Raw genomic sequence first — 15,422 nt, forward strand, 5'->3', positions numbered from 1 at the left:
TGATTTTTCATCTATTTTATGGCTTTTTTTAATTATATTGTATATCATTTTTTTAAAAAAAAAATATTTAAAATTAATATTAAAAAATTAAATTTAAATCCTATAAATATTATGAAAAAGGAACAATTTTCTTTAAATTCATATTTTATATATTTTTAATAATCTAGCAATTAAAGAAATATTAGGATATTTCTTTAACAAGTAGATGTATACTTTGAAGGTTTTTCGTTAATATTTTTTATTTTCTCTTTTCTTCTTCTTCATTTCCCACTTTAAATTCTTTAATAATTAATACTAAACCAGGTGCATTTTAGTAACTTTGAAATTTTTAGGATTTTTAAGCATAAATTTGTGATAAAAACAGTTGTGAAAAAATTGGATGAGTTTAAGTCTAGGTTGCACTAAAAATACTCAATTGATTACTTTTATTTTTATTTAATATTTAAATAGATAAAACTTTTTTAATTTAAAAATTTTTAGTGCATAATAATAACATAATAATTCTTCTTGTGATTGGAACATAGAACAAATTATAAAAAATTCTAATTTATTAAGAATACATGTATTTTTTACTTCAAGTAATAGAATATGTCTTATATTTTAAGTGATAGAATATGTCTTATACTTTAAGTAATAGAACTTGGAATAGAACACAATAACAAATTACCAACCTAAGCAAAACGACTAGCTACTATAATTAATTAGTAATATAAGTAAGCCACAAACTTGAGTATTAGGAATTCTTGTCTTTGGTATTTTGCTAATCTTATTGAAATCTCATGTTCCATCCAAATTAGGTTTTTTTTAGATCTATCTTGATATTTTTTTTATTTTTTATTTATTTTTTGTAATGATATAAGTGAGTTTCTTCTAGTCCAACTTGTAATGGTAGTCAATGTGGATTTCTCTCAATTGAAGTTATATTCAATTCATATATAAAGTACAATTTAATTATGTTATAATTATTAGAAATTAGTATTAATTCAAGTCTAATTTATTTTAGGACTTCTTAAACTTAATTGCTAGTCTTAATTAAATATATTTATTACTTATAAAAATCCTATCAATGATTAATTAGTAGTTAGAAGAAGTATGAAGAGAACTTCATGTCTTTTTAGTATTTCTTTAGAAAATAGGATTTTTAGTGGATGTAAATTGATTTTATTACTATAAAAAATTATTAAGATAGGAAAATATATCTTTAAATAGATATTATAATTATAAAAATATTTTATGATTATTTAGAATTTATTTAGAGTTTTTTAGGAATTTTTATAGAAGATTTTAAGTCATTAGTAAAATTAAATTTTATTACCTTGGGAGCCATTATGAAAAATTGAAGCAAGATTCGAAGGCCTTAAGAGGTTCATAGACTAATAAGGTATTTTTAAACACCATGGTGAAGTCGAAAATGCAAAAAAATAAATTTTACTAGTAGAAAATAGGAGGATTAGCAGCTAGTCTAGTTCTCATAGCAAAGAAGGTGTACAAGTCCCATATGGGTTGTAGCACCTTGGATATAGGTAAGAAGATAAAACTAAGGCCTCAAGGCCTCTTAAGACACCATATATACACTTCTTGTAAGCCTTGGTGAGGCTCGAACTCTTGATCTCTTAAGCAAATTATACTTGAGGTAAAAATTATTCACCTAACTTATCTATTATTTACATTCTATTTTTAATCTATCATAACTTATTCATAGTAACTTGGATTTATATGTTTTTTTATGTCATTGGAAAGATAAAAAATTACCTATCAAAAAACTTACTTTTTAATTTTTAATTTTTATTTTTATTGGGTAAAAATCTAATAAATAGATTGTGACTAGTTTATAGTATATAATTACTTGATTACACTTGTTTCACTTGTTTTGTGTTATTCTTCTTTTGTTCTTTGTTCTTACTACTTTCACTTCATATTTTATTGAAATAAAGAGTGCAATAGCACAAATGGAAGAGTAATTGAGGAAGATACTACTTGCAATGTATTGACTTAGTTTACCACCATAAAGAACAATAAGAATAGCAAGAAGTGATGATATATATATGATTGGAGCTGCTTCAACATCTGCATCCAAACATGTTCCTTCTCCTACAATGGAACATCCTTCTAGTACTAGAGAACTAAGAATTGCCTTACTTAAGAAATTTGATGGCTCAAGTTCCAAGTTTTGAGGATTTATCAATCAAGTACAACTTGTGATTGAACTTCAATTCCAAAGCTATTCAACTCCAAGATCACAAGTTAGATTTATTAGTATACTTCTTTCAAGTTTAGCATTATCATAGTTTTCATATGTTCTTGAATGATGAGATCTAATATTGGATAATTTGGAGGCTTTTTTTTATTTATGTATGAAAAACATGATACAACTCGTGTTGAATCAACAAGATTCATATTTTATGATAAGGTAATCGATCCATAGTATTATATGCTTCATAATTTTGACAACTTGCAACTGATATCAATTGGAACGATATTGTATTTATTAGCCAATTTCTCTATAGATTATAATATGAGGTAAAAAAATTAATGCTCAACCTACTTAATCCTCAAATATTGAGTTAAGCAATTGACTTTGCTATGAAATGCTACAATTAAATTTTTGAATTTTGATCTAAAAGTTGGACAAGTGGGCCTCAACGTTACTACAAGTCAATGGCAATATTAATGCTTCTCAACACATACATTCAAAAGTAGAGGATATGCAAATTGATGCAATACGTTTCAAACCACTTACTTTGCAAGAGAAGATTTGTCACCTTTAAGAAGGATTGTGCTTATATTATAGAGAGCGTAAGCATACTACTGAATATTGTCCAAAGAAAGGAGGCAGTTATAAAATGAAAAGTACAAATGTCAAAGAAGATAATATATTGGAAAACAAATTTATCCAGCTATAATAGGAATCATGTGGCTGATATCTTGTACAATACCTAATGAAGGTCATATTCTCTTCTCAGAACCTTCTCCTTGTTTTATATTAAATATTATTTTATGACCTATACATTACAAAGCCTTTGCTTTCTTAGATTCAGGAGCCTCAACATGTTTCTTAAATAAAGAATTTGCTAAAAGACTTAACATATTTTTAGTAAGGAAAACTAAACTTATTTATGTAGAAGTCATAGATAGTTGCCTATTATCTTTTAGAGATGTTACTCACAAATCCTTCCTATAGAAGTAATAAGTAATGGTAGTAATAGCTTTGTGGTATTTAATATTATTAGATCTCTCTCTAATCTAATCATTTTAGGCTTATTGTGGTTAAAAAAAATACAACCCTTGAGTAGATTGGATTTCTTGTATTCTTGACTTTCCTAAAAGTAAAACTAAGAGTATAATTAATTAAGTAGAAAATCACAAGTCTAGTACAATTAAACCTATATTTGTAGGTACAAGAGCTTTCGTGCATGTTGCAAAAGCAAGATCACCTTTTGTCATTTATGCTACATCCATTTCTAATGGTACAAAAATTTCAAGTGGTATTCCAAGTCAATATCAAGATTTTTAAGATGTATTTGAAAAAAAGAATGCAGATACTCTTTTAGAACATCATCCCTATGACTACTCAATTGACCTTCAAGAAAGAACACAATTGCCATTTGGACCAATCTATAATTTATTACAAAATGAATTGGTTGAACTCAAAGAGTATATTGAAGAAAATCTAGCAAAGAACTTCATACACCATTTCAAATCTCCAGCAGGAGCTCCAATTCTATTTGTGAAGAAAAAAGATGGAACATTGCAAATGTGTGTTAATTATTGAGGAGTCAACAAGATCACCATTAAGAATAGGTATCCACTACCTTTAATATCTAGACTTTTTAATGAGCTAAGATCTATATAAAAATAAATCTACAATGAGCATACAATTTGGTATGCATGAAGGAGATGAATGGAAGACTATATTTTAAGCCAAATATGGTCATTTTGAATATAATATCATGCCTTTCGGACTTATAAATGCACCAAAAGCTTTTCAACATCTTATGAATGTTATTTTTTGAGAGTTTTTGGACAATTTTATAGTTTGTTATCTAGACAATATCTTGATCTATTCTAAAAATATAAAAGAAAATGAACTTCATATTTGTCATGTATTACAAAAATTAAAAGACACGGGACTCTATAATAAGATAAAAAAGTGAATATTCCACACTACTCAAGTTGACTTCTTGGGTTACAATATTTCAAATGATGTACTTATAATGGATCCTAAGAAAGTTCAAACTATTATAGATTAAAAGATTTCAAAAATGGTCCAAAATATCAAATATTTTTTAAAATTTGCCAATTACTATTAAATCTTCATCAAGGACTTCTTTCAAATTGTAGTTCTACTTACATATTTGACTTATAAAGACAAACTTTAGTGGAATCAAGAAGCAAAAACAACATTTGAAGCTTTAAAAATAACCTTTGTTTTTGTACCAATCTTGTATCATGTTGACTTCTCTAAAGCATTCTTTATAGAAACAGATGCATCGGACTTTGCTTAGGATCTCATATTATCACAAATAGGAATAGATGATAAACTTCACCTAATAGCTTTTTATTTTAGAAAATTTTTAGTAGTCGAGATAAACTATGAGATCTATAACAAAGAACTTCTTACAATTATGGATTCTTTTTAAGAATGGCATCATTATCTAAAAGATGCTTCCAAATTAGTCACCATATATATGGATTATAAGAATCTCAAGTATTTCATGTCAGCTTTTATTTTGAATTGGTGCCAGGCTTGTTGGAATATATTTTTGTCAAGATTTGAATTCAATATCACTTATTGGCTAAGAAAACAATAAGGTTTGTTTGATGCCCTTTCTAGATATTATTATCCTGGATCTAAAGAAAAAAAAATATAGTTTTTTTATCAACAAAGGATAATTTTATTGAAGCCAAAATAATTTCATCTTTGAGTAGTGAAATCAACATTGACTATTGATTTAGCTTTTCTCAAACAAATTCAATGAAGTATATCATGTGATCCTCTTGTTCATGATACCAAAAATATTTCTTCAAAGTCTTGTGATACTTCTAAATTTGAATTCAAGAATAATATACTTTATTTTGAGAGATGCCTATATGTGCCAAAAGAAGAAGCACATTTACGTGTTCTTTAAGCACATCACTACTTTCCAACAATAGGACATTTTAGATACAACAAGACTTAGGAGCTAATATCTAGAGATTTTTTGTGGCAACAAATGTGGAAGGTTGTAAAAGACTTTATTCAATCATGTGACATTTATTCAAGGTCAAAATTCCTCGGCATTGATTTTATGGACTTCTTTAAGCATTGCCTATTTTAAAACAACCATGGTCTTTTATTTCTATAGACTTTATTATGAAACTTTGAGTCTCAAGATCATGTGATTCTATATTTGTGATAGTAGATTATTTTACCAAAATGGCACATTTTGTACCATGGACAAAATCTATCATAGGTGAAGAAATTGCCAAGATTTTTTTTGAGAATATCTATCAATATCATAGATTGCTAAAAGATATTATATCAGATAGAAGAATTCAATTTGTATCAAGATTTTGGAAAAATATTTTTAAGATTTTAAAGATAGACATAAAACTTTTTTCAGCCTTTCATTCTCAAACTGATGGACAGATAGAGTACATAAACCAAGTTTTGAAGCAATACTTAAGGTGTACCATCAATTATCAACAAGACAATTAGAGGACCATCTTGCCATTAGTAGAGTTTGCTTATAATAATACAATGCATTTTTCTATGCAACAAATAAATTTTTTTGCCAATTATGATTATTGTCCATGACTTGATACTTTTGACTTTTCAAAAGTTGATAATCTTATAGCAAAAGATTTAGCAAATCATTTGAGAGAGCTACATGCAACAATAAAGGTGTAATTAAAAGAAGCTCAAGAATGATAAAAGATCAATGCGGATGCCTATTGATAGAAAAAACTATAATTCAATCTAGATGACAAGGTATAATTGCTTCATCATAATATCAAGACTACTCATTCTTGCAATAAGTTGGACTACTGCAAGCTTGGATCTTTTTTTATTTGTAGACAAATCAATATAGTTGCTTATCGATTATATCTATAGGAGGTAGTGAAGATCCATCTTGTCTTCCAAGTATCTCTTCTTGAATCATACAAGACTATGAACATAACAAAAAGAAGACAAGCTTTATCTCCTCCTATAGAAGTAGATAATAATAAAGAGTTTGAAGTGAAAGAAGTTTTAGATTCAAGGTGATATCGAAATAAATTAGAATATCTTATCTATTGGTGTAGATATGATATTAGTGAATGCATATAGGAGCCAGTAAAGAATCTTATAAATGCAACAAAGGTGGTCGAGGCTTTTCAATGATGACTTCTATCTAATTCAAGATGAAGAATAATAAGTCTTAGCTAAAAAAGAAATAAGGTTCAGGAAAGATTGCATTCTACCTTTTATCTTTATTTTTAGCTTCGATGTATTTAAAATGCTAAGAAAATAGAGAACCAACAACTAGTAGATTTAACTCAAGAACTTTCATTTGGGGACTTACGAGATGAGACATTATGATTGTCACAACTTTCAAGATGACAAAATTAAGATGAAGACCTTAAAAATGACATGTCTTTCTTCAAATAGATGGTGAGATATAACATGTTTGATATTACAATGTTGGAAGAGACTCCCAATGTTTGGTGATTTTATTAGAGGTGGGAACAACTCTTGACGATTTTTCAAATGTTTTATTTGAAAGAAGTTATGAAGGCCTCAAAAATGACCAAATAACATGCTGGTCTTCTCATCCTAATATGAAACACTATCGATAGCTGAGAGAGCCTATCAACTATCTTTGAAAAGAATACAAATCAAAATATGTGGCAAATATAATTTGTTGCATCTTAGATTTCTTCAACATATAAAGACTACGCTTTGTGGAACTTGTTCCTAGAAGGGGGATAATATCATAGATATATACATGTAAACCAATAATTACCTATATGATTTAAATAAAAATAGATAAAAGTAAATTAATTCTATAATAACTTCTATAGAAGCTTCCTAGGAAGCTTTATAGATGCTGCTTTGAATTTATATATATCTTTAATTGATTTTTTTGATTAAAAATGTAATCAACAAGTTGGCCATGTGCCACACATATTGATAGCTTAAAAAATAAGCTAAATATGTAGCCCACATATAAAAAACTTACCTTGTAAGCTAAAGCATGTGTTTTACAAAGTGAACACATATTAGATGTCATATAGAACATCGCCATATAGCTTTTAGTTAGACTGTATATATAGAGGTAAGAGTGAAGCCTTCTTCACTCTTCTCAACTCCTCTCTTGCTTTTAGTCTAGATTTAAGAGTCTCTAGTTTCTTTATCTTTTGGCAATAGCCATTTCAATTTCTTTTTAATATACATACTACTTTATTGCTATTTTTTTACTTTTTTTTAATACAGATTTTTTAGATTTATGCATGTTCTTCCAATTCATGTCATTGATAATTGGCCATCATTTAATGTTAGCTATAAAAACCTATTTATGATATAATTTTATCCTAATAAATTCTATTTTAGATTTTATATCTATTATTAGTAATTTATTTCTTTTTTCTTCAAAAAATTCTGCTATTAACTTATAAATTATTTGATTTTAGGTACAATAAATATATTTTTTATACTAGATACTCAAGTGAATCAATTTAGTGGCTCTTATTTGAAGAAATAGAAGAAACAATTATGAAGTTAAAAGAGGCATAGTTAAAAAATAAAGATAGATTTCATAAGCAACACTAATTAAGGCTTCAAAGAATTCATGAAGATGATTGGGTACTTATTTTTTATAGGAGTTTGGATAACTAAAATAATTCTTTGCAAAAAAATTTAAAGCATTGGTTTGGACCTTTTGTACTTGTAAATGTTCTATATAGTGCTACATATATATTAAGAGAGTTAGATGGGATGTACCTTAAGATTCCAATTGTAGAAAAATGTATAAAACTTATCAAGTAATAGAATCAAGATATAATAGGTGAAGGTACTGAAGAAGACATTGATTTCTTTATAAATGAAGAAGAAGACATATATCATGAAAGAAATAATATTAAGGAGATGGTATGATGCCAACTACAACTTTTATTCTTCTTGGTATATATTGGAGAATGCACAAGTTTAAAAAGGATCGATATCGTATTGTAATTCAGCTACTATGTGAAAATATTGTGTTTATATGTTTGATATATGATTTATTAAGTAACATGGTAAGATCCTTATTAATAAATTTTAGTTGATTTTAGAATATAGTTAGATTATTATCCTAAAAAAAATTTGTTTAAAAGGACTATTATTAGAATTTATATAACTTTATTTTCTTTTGATAGTGACTTTCAAAGTTGACCTTATTAATAACAACTTTTAAACATTTAGGGTCACCCTTGGTAGACATTGATGACCTTTAAAGTTTTATTTTGATTCTTTTATTTGATTTTAGGACATGTATTATAAAAATCTTATTAAAAAAAGGATTAGAAAGGGGTCTTGAAAGTAAAAAGAAAAGTTAAGACATCCATATAGATGAATAGAAATGATTGATGAAAATTTCCATTCCTATTGATCAAAAATCATGCCCCATGGGCTTCAAGGAGGCTACCTAAGGCCTTATTAGGGATTAAGATTATTCTTTTGGAAGCATTCAAGCTTTGAAGGCTAAGATCAGTAAGTTTATGTTTTTGGCTATGATTTTGGTATAAATTTTGTATGATTTGGAGTTTATATAAAAGAGATATGAGCGCTCAAAGTTAAGGTGTTGATTTTGTATCTACTATCATTCTTTTAGGTACAACGCATGCGTATGGAAAGCAATAAAGGATCAGCAACTAGGATTAGAAAAAATACTTTTTTGGCTATATTATTGGTATATTTTTTGATGGATTCTAAGTTGGAATATAGGAGATATTGGAGGTTGAAATCAATGCTTGCAAATCTAAAGGTAGTAAGTGGTTGTGTTTTGAACTATATCTTGATTAATTTGATGAGATTTTAGCTCAAAATTTCTAAAAATGTATATAATCTTGTTAAAAAATTTTGTACATAAATTTTGTGGCCTTTGGATATCTGATTTTTGAGATATGAAGAAAATAATACTCAAATGCTTGTAATTTAGGATTTAGAGCACCTTCTTGGATTTCTAAGATGCCAAAAGATTAGTAGTGATTTTATGGTTCATTATTTTTTGGAGTAAAGCTTAAGGATATTAGGTATATTATATATAAAAATGATAGAAATTAAATGGTTGGATCAAAAGAAATAAATTTCTAGGTTTTAAGAAAAAAAAAATCTTTGCAAAAAAATATGTTTTGAGGGATTTTTCTACAATTTGGATATTTTATATAAGTGAAGAGGTTTTGAAAGCCAAGACTTTGACTATAAGTTAAAGGTGGAATAAATCACTTATTGGAGCTTAGAAAATAGGTTAAAATTAAATTTTCTATAGCTAGATATCGTGTATATTTGTAGATTATAAAACATGCTACACGACATTAGTATGTGCCAAATAAACCATATCTTATAATTAACATCATACCATCTCTTTAATTTTTGTATCAATTTTATCATTACTATTTTTACCATCTATTTTAATATAATTATCCTCTTCAAAAATATTAATATCTTCAAGATGATTCTCTACATTGATTTCTATACCTCGTCTTTTGAAAATCTTCATGTGCTTCTTAATAATAGGTGTGATTGCTCGTTTTACTTATTCTGAAAGAAACCTCCCAAAATAAATCCGTATAGAAGGATTTGAACACGGAGAATGACTAATTGCTTAAGTGTTCATATTAGGGTCACACAATCAATTACCTCCTGAATGTATTGTCTCTATTTCTAATATCTGAATACACAAGGAAACTATAATCTCTTCCTTCACCTTATCGGTCTCTTCTTTACAATAATTCAGTTATACCAATAACTGTTATTTCCACCAATATATTCACCCTCATAATCTCCAACTGTAATACTGCGCCCTCACAACTTTCAGCATACAATTATCCTCATTCCAATCACTGGAATTCTTCACACAGAACTGCCATTCACATTACGGTATTTCACACAAACATAGACTCATTCTCTCTACTGAACTACAATCAGATTTCAGCATTCAAACTTTCTTCTTCTCAAATAATACCAATCACATTTACATTCCATAATTCACTTCACAATATTCAGAAACTCTCAATCCTCTTATTCAAAGAAAATAACAAACAAAAGAAAAGAGGTAGCACCAAGCTTACCCCGGCTCACACTATCACAGTGATGGCACCTTTGGCTCATGACTATCACAGTCTGGCATTTTCTTCCCCTCTCCCATCCTCCTTATACTACCTCGAGATACCAACTCCTATACTACAAATGATAACTACTTTTCTTGCCTATTCATCCATTCTACCTACTGAACCACTTTTTCAGCAGTTATCTATCCCTATGTACACCATACACTAGGTATCTACATTCTGAAAATAACTACTTATTCTACAATAGGTATCCTCAATCTTGTACCATTAAACTCTTTCAATAAATATATAGTATTATTATGGATTATTAATAGTACATATGGCCAAAATTACTATTTTAAATTTTTTTACAAGATATTAAGCTAATTATATAAATTGTTGTTATAAAAAAGTATTCAATCACCTTCTTCAATTGCTCTAGGCCTTAATCAATGTTATTTATCAAATCAAGCTTTGTTTCTTAATCTAATCTTTGTAATCTTTTCAATGCTAGCTCCACATCTTTTGATCTTTACTTCAATTAAATTCTAATAGCCAATAACTCTATACTTATCAAATTATCTTTTCAAAGTAGCATATTCCAAGTTGCCACATATTCTTCAATCAACATAATAGGTTTTTGACCTATCATGAATTTCACTAGCATATATCATATCATTGAACTATGTGTTGTTTGATTAGACAATAGTATTTAAGATAGAAGTCAAGGCTACTCCTTTACTCTTCCATTATAAGCTTTAATCAAGGCTTTTATAATTGGTCCATGTTTATGTTTACTTCTTGCATTTTCTTGTGGATTATAAGTAGTAGTCAATGATAATTTAATTCTGTACTTCTAAAAGAATTCATGAGTCTCATGTGCATCTAATTTCCCATGATTTGCAATAATCTTTTTTGCACATCTAAAACAATAAATAACATCTTCAAGCAAAAAACTACAAATTTTCTTTGTAGACTTTGTTCTTAGTTTCCTATCTTTTACTTGGTTTGATAAAATTTCACAAGCCAAAATTAAATACCTCATTTGCCATAATTCCATCAGCATAATAACTAAATCTACAATCCATTTAAAATAAATAGCCAAAGGATATGTTGGCTATAGACCATCTCAATGTTGTATATTTAAATACATTTGATAAGTTATATAAGATTCTACAACAAAGTTATATCTCGATACATATTCTTTGACTAATATTATTCTTTTTTTTTAACAAAAGTAGTCCAAATTCCTCTATATCCTACCCATAGATTATCATAAAATTCCTTGAGTAGTTTTTGTTAATCTTTCTTAATACCTACTACTTGATGTGGCATTCTAATGTTTGATTATGGCATCTTTTAAAGAAATCTTCTATATAATATAAAATTGTATGTTTTTTTCTTGATTTATTTAAATTTTTCAACCAATCAATTAACATGCTTGATTAATATACTCAAATAATTTCCAATATTTAATAACTCTCTTTTATAATTATTTTTATAAAATAGCTTATCTTCCTTGTTCAATTATAAAATCAAATAAATTTTTGTATCCATATTATCAATATTCTCAATCATCTCATCTTCTCTATCATATTTTTTTTAAGATAATATATTTGTTATTAGATTGTCTTTTCTTGCAACATATCTAAATTCTAGATTTAAAGACTTAATATAAGCAATCTATCTCAACATTGCAATATCTAATGTTGTATAATTAATAATTATTCTAAGTATAGGCAAACAATCTATTTTAATCACCACCATTGCCCCTACCAAATAATCTTTTTTAACTTTTATATCTAAAACAATTCCCATAATTTTCTTTTTACTTTTGAATATACACATTGGTGAGTACTTAAAACCTTAGCTCCAAATTAAATTACAAATCTATGTCCATTTGAATCATCTTGCACTATAGTCCATCCAATGGCAATTGGACTAGTATCCATTGTAAGAATCACTAGTCTATTGTATTTATAATCAATTTTTTTCAACATTAGAGGTGATATCAATATTTTTTTTAATCTTTGCACTACTTTAATATGTTTTTTTTCTATTCAAATAAATAATTTTTGCATAACAACTCATACAATGGATTTACTATGTCAGCATAGTGAGAAATCCAAATATGATAAAAAACACATACACCAAAAAACCTACGCACCTTTGTTCAAGAATTACAATCTTCTTTTATTCTCTCAATTATATCAATTTTAGTTGGATCTAATTTTCTTTTATATAATCTATATAAATATCCAACAATTATAATCTTTTGTATATCAAATATAGATTTTATATCCAATAGAAGAATTTCTTCAAGATAAGTCAATATTTTCCTATAAGCTTGTATATGATCAACAACATACTTGCAACACCTCTTCTTATCTAAAGTTTCATACTTCTCTTCTTTTTTGTATTCTTTAATAGAAATATTATCTAAAAAAAAGCATAACATTTTAAGAATAAAATCCCTCAACACATTATTCATCCCCTTTATCATATGTACAATTGAATTAGTAGCATCTTGAAGAGAGTACATATTTTAACTAATCCAAGTGGTGTTCTCATCGTTGTCATGTTTCTATTCTATTTTGCAAGTTGAAATTGATCATAGCTTGAATACAAATCATCCATTGAATATATTATCTTTCTTGCAAATGCTTTAGCAAACTCATCTACTATTGATTCAATTCTTATATTCATGATAGTCACTGCATTCACTAATTACATATCTTAAATAAATCATAATAATCCATTATTTTTAGATATTGTAAACCATCGAGTAGAATATGGGACAAAAGATGGCTCTAAAATCTTCATCTTTATTTTCATCTTCTCTTTTAATAATTCTATTAAGCTTGGTAAATGTGTCCTTAGATAGAATTCGCCTCAAATTGCAAGGTATATGTGATGCAATAAAAATAACCATGGACATTATAATATTTGAATCCACATACCTAATTTCATGAGATTCAAAGGCAAATAATTTACCTTGTTTTGCCAACATCTCTTTGAAGTACATAATTTCTTTTAGCAACAACAAACCATCAGAATGAATCTTCAATTCTTCAAAAGTCTCTTTAGTGAACTTGTGCCTAATATTCTTTAGATTTCTTAAGTTCTTTTTCATTGACACCTCTTTCATCTGTTCTTTAAAATCTTCGAACAAAGGTCCAACAACAAGTTTCATCTTTTTATCTACTATCTTATATTTTACTTCAATCACAACCTTTGATGTTTGAAAAGATTTAATCATATCATAAACTTCTCTCAAATAAATTTATAAAACATTATCATCATCATATAATCCAATAGATACAATCAATTCCAAAGGATCTTCCAATCTGTTTTCTTTATAAATACCATTAATCTTTTTATTATCTTTTATTATTTTTAATCCACTTAATTCTTTTTTAATAGCATACAATATATATATATATTTTTTTAAATCTTCAATCTTCTTATATATAATACTTCTATTTTTAAAAATATTAATAAATCTTACATCAAAGGTACCAACATCTAAAGAGATTACCTCCCCTTTTGTACTTCTATAATCTTCCTTGAATTCTTCAACAACTTTTGGTAATAAACTTTCTCTTAATTTGTTTTGATTCTCATCATGATTTATTGGCTTAGTCAAAAATTATACTACACTTCTCTCATCCTCACTACAAATTCATATATAAGCTAAATCATTATTAAATACCTTTGTTTCCATCGAAATTATACTAATATATGGTTGTTCCAAAATAATAGGATACGATGTTACATCTTGAGAAAAAAAATTGTTTCATTCTAATGTCACTAATTCAAATTTTTACATCTAAGTAAATACCATATAAATCACTCATGTATTATAAGCTACTTGTATTTTTTTATCTATGTTCTATATCAATTACCTACCTTCACTTCATGTATAGATCCTTGGACATAAGATTTATTTCTGAATTATGGTCAATCAAAGCAACAATCAGTTCATCTATATATCCAACCTTCACCAATGTCTTTGTAGTTGCTCTAGCCCAATGCTTTTAAGTATAATGACTTAAAACCTCTTTATCTTTATTACTTTGATCATCAAAATGTACTCTTTGATTATGAATTCTTTCTTCATTTGTTGATTATTTGCAACAATTATCAAATTCATCTTTTTTATCCTCACATATGCGTATATCAATAGCATGATTCAATCCAGCTTCTTCCATTAGTTGTCTCTTTTGTTTAATATTTTCAATAATGGCATCATAGAATTCTTTCTTAACATTTCTCAAAATCTCCTTCAATGTGAATTCAACCTTAATATTATATACATGTTCTTCAAACACCTTCTTTAAATCTATTACTACCTCAACATTACAAAGTAGTTTGTATGTTGACAACTTACCTTTTTTTTCCTATATCTTTTGAATTTTTTTTCCATGTTGTCGAAGCATCTTCTATCAATAATTCTTGTAAAGCCATCTCATGAACCTTATCTCTTCAAGTTTGTTTCTTAGAAGTACATCTTTTTCTTATGTCCTGAGAATCTCACCTCTTCATCTCTTCTATTAAAGCTTCATGTTGATTTTTAGCAATATAGCCATGCAATTATAGAGCTTCTATAAAATCCTAACAACCTGTAGCTCCATAAATTGTGGCAGCATTCCTCAACAATGCTTTCTATAGCATCATTCTTTTTGGCATTGTAGAAATAACAGAAGACCAAAGTCCACTTGATACAATATTTTCAAAAAATTCTTCTTTGTTATCATCATCATCTACTTTAATACCAAAACTAACAGCTTCCATTGCTCCAATTCCATGTGTAGGAAAATAATCCTAAATTAATTCTTTCATATCTTCCTTACCAAAGTTGATTTGAAGAAGATTTCTAAAATTATTTAATGCCACTTTTCAATCTTTTTAAAAAATAATACCTTGTTGCGCCATTTCATTGAATTTACTACAATCTTTTCAAGAATAAAAATTATCATCATATAATATACGTCTTTGTACATATTTTTGCTTAAAAATATCATTTAAACTTTTTATAGAAGTCTTCTCCTTGAGCCTTGTAAGTTTGATTTGAAGATCTTGCATTCCATGTATAATCTCTTGAAATTCCATGTCTTCTTTTTTCAATGAAGTTGGACAATAGGTACTATCAA

This window comes from Physcomitrium patens, chromosome 8, assembly GCF_059467195.1.
Source record: "Physcomitrium patens ecotype Gransden chromosome 8, ASM5946719v1, whole genome shotgun sequence".
NCBI lineage: Eukaryota > Viridiplantae > Streptophyta > Bryopsida > Funariales > Funariaceae > Physcomitrium > Physcomitrium patens.